At 39.1% G+C, this 2,386-nt stretch overlaps 1 long non-coding RNA gene across 1 annotated transcript; it reads right to left on the bottom strand.

Annotated features, from left to right (window-relative positions):
• Window positions 1-365: 365 nt before the first annotated feature.
• Window positions 366-2,178, bottom strand: LOC148845865 (uncharacterized). The gene is made up of 3 exons (XR_016101746.1): window positions 1,984-2,178; window positions 1,698-1,836; window positions 366-1,106 (listed from the first exon to the last, which is right to left on the bottom strand). It is a non-coding gene; the product is annotated as an uncharacterized LOC148845865 (long non-coding RNA).
• Between the last annotated feature and the right edge of the window lie 208 nt (window positions 2,179-2,386).

The raw sequence follows: 2,386 nt of genomic DNA, 5'->3' as shown, positions 1-2,386 counted from the left end.
CAGGATGCCATTGCCATTCAGGGCACGGTTTAAAGAGAAAAGTTTATTGTTGAGCTTTCTGAACTAATGGTTATAAAACACCCCTTGCAAACTTTTGAAAAAGAGATTACCATCTCTGTATCAATTGCTTGTTAACCAATTGGAAGCAGCCTTATTGGGACCTAATTTCTTCCATTTTATCTTGCTATTATAATCCCTTCAATTGACCAAGGTTAAGTCATCTTCTCTAGCTTTCAATTATCATTGATTTGATTTGGACAAAGCTTCATTGGCTAGTTCAGGTCCAGTTATGAGCTCATGAATTTTGATTTGGAGTTGAAACAAATTGGCCATCAAAGCTATTAATCTGAGGCTGGAGAGAGAAAGACACAAAAAAACTGTAATCTTTTGAGTCATTCAAGGAGGAGAAATAGAACAAAATTACACAAGAAAAAAAAAATTGTTCTCTGAAACAAGAGAAACAGACTTTAAGCTCCACTTTACATATAAGATGATGCAATATTTCGAACATCAGAAGTAATGAAAGCTAAGATCATAAGCACTGCAAGTATGCCAATGGGAAGCAGAAGCAACAGAAAAGGTGGGGGAGGCAATGGTGGTAGTATGAGAGGAAGGATCAGCATCGAGGCAGTGAGAAAGAGAAGTACAAGTAAGGATTCCAGACTGAAATAATTTGATGGAAAGGGCCTTCTGGTGTTCCCTGTCATTAGATCTTGTGAGAGGGATCGATGATAATGCCGGCTCTTTTTCTCCACAAGACTAGCAGCCCTTCTTGCCCTGCCATCCATTATTCTAGTCTCCTTCAAATTTCCCTTAAGTCACCCAGTTCCATGAAACCACAATTGAACTATATCGTGAATCAAGTCTATTCCAGTCTCAATTACACCACAGGTAATTTGAGAGCTCCGAGGAAGGATGATGAGCACGAATAAGAATTCAAACAGTTGGAGTGACAGTTTCCAAGAGTTCAACTAATAGCATATGCTTGACAAATTCGCAGCATTGAACCCCAGTTTGGATAACCATTCGAGTGTAGATCCCTCACAACCATCTCAAGCTTCAATTCAACTCTCGGGACGTCCAAGCTAATCCAGCCGTACTTGAACCTGTAAACCATGAAATCATGAATATCCAATTAAAGCCAATAATGTAGAAACTGAGCTTGCCCAAACCAGATTTCATTCCTATAGATCCGATCAGATTACTATTTTAGTCAACCCCAAGCCCTCAGAATGCAGCCACAAAAGGGTTCAACTACATCTTGATTTCTTTAGTCGGTGGACAAAGCTTTGGAACAAAACCATGTAAACCAGACAGAAATGGAGGAAGTGAAAGTTGAAAACATCGGTTATTTTTTCCTTTTACAATCTGAAAAGTATGGATACAAAAATATCCTTCAAAACCTTCATATGCAATATGAAATGGAGGAAACCGACCCAAAAAGAAACACAAAAATCACAAGAAAAAAAAAAAACTAAATCAGGAAACGAGAAACAGACGTTCTCTCAGGAACCCTTCTCATTCCAGCCCCTTCTAAACCTCCCTCTAAGGTTGAAACTTGAAAGTTGAAACCAAATCCAAACCAACAAGATGCAGATATCATATTTTGTTTAAGGAAATGAGAATGAAAACACCATTCAAAAGAAATAACAGAAAAAAGAAGTTGAAAAAGCAAGCAAGAGAGGCATCTGTGATACCTGTAGAATTGGTAGTCTTATGGTTGCCTTAGGCGGTGGCGCTGATAAAGAGGTGAAGATTTCCAGACGGGCAACTACAAACAAAGGTCTTTTCACACACCCTTTGCATCTCAGACTCTCTCCTCTCCTAAAATCTTCTCTGTTCAGATCAAAAGTGCAAGAATACCAAGAAGGAAGGATTTTAGTTGTTATTTCAGAAAGCGAGAGAAGTATAAATAGTGATTAAGAATGAATCACGAGAATTGAGAAGAAGAAGAATAAGAGGAGGAGGTGAAAAGGCCATAACCTTCTTTCCAAGAGATGTCAATTTTGACGTTCGACTGTTGATTCCCTCTTCGTGTGTACGTAGGGGACGTTTGAGTCAATGAATTGAGATGGATATTGGGTTCCCGAAGAGAGAGAGAGAGAGGGGTGGTGGGCTGGCTGGATTCAGTGAATTCAATCCCAAGTGGGGTTGCTTGACACTCAAATGGAAACTGGTACGATAAAGACTGCGGGGTTGTCTTTTAAGGTTCTTCACCCCTGGACCCATCCTTGCCTTTTTTGTCCTCTTTTCCTGCCTTTTCTCTGTCTCCATGATCTGTCTCTAGAAACGGGTCAACTGACTTTATTTATTTATTTAATATTAATCAATAAATTACAGGGGAAATCAAGATACAGATGTACACTTAGCTGTTAATCCGTGTATT

Source organism: Nelumbo lutea, chromosome 7, assembly GCF_056320005.1.
Source record: "Nelumbo lutea isolate HS-2025 chromosome 7, American lotus-T2T, whole genome shotgun sequence".
NCBI classification, from domain to species: domain Eukaryota; kingdom Viridiplantae; phylum Streptophyta; class Magnoliopsida; order Proteales; family Nelumbonaceae; genus Nelumbo; species Nelumbo lutea.
Note: the sequence above shows the minus strand (reverse complement) of the source record. Positions and strands in the feature narration are given on the sequence as shown.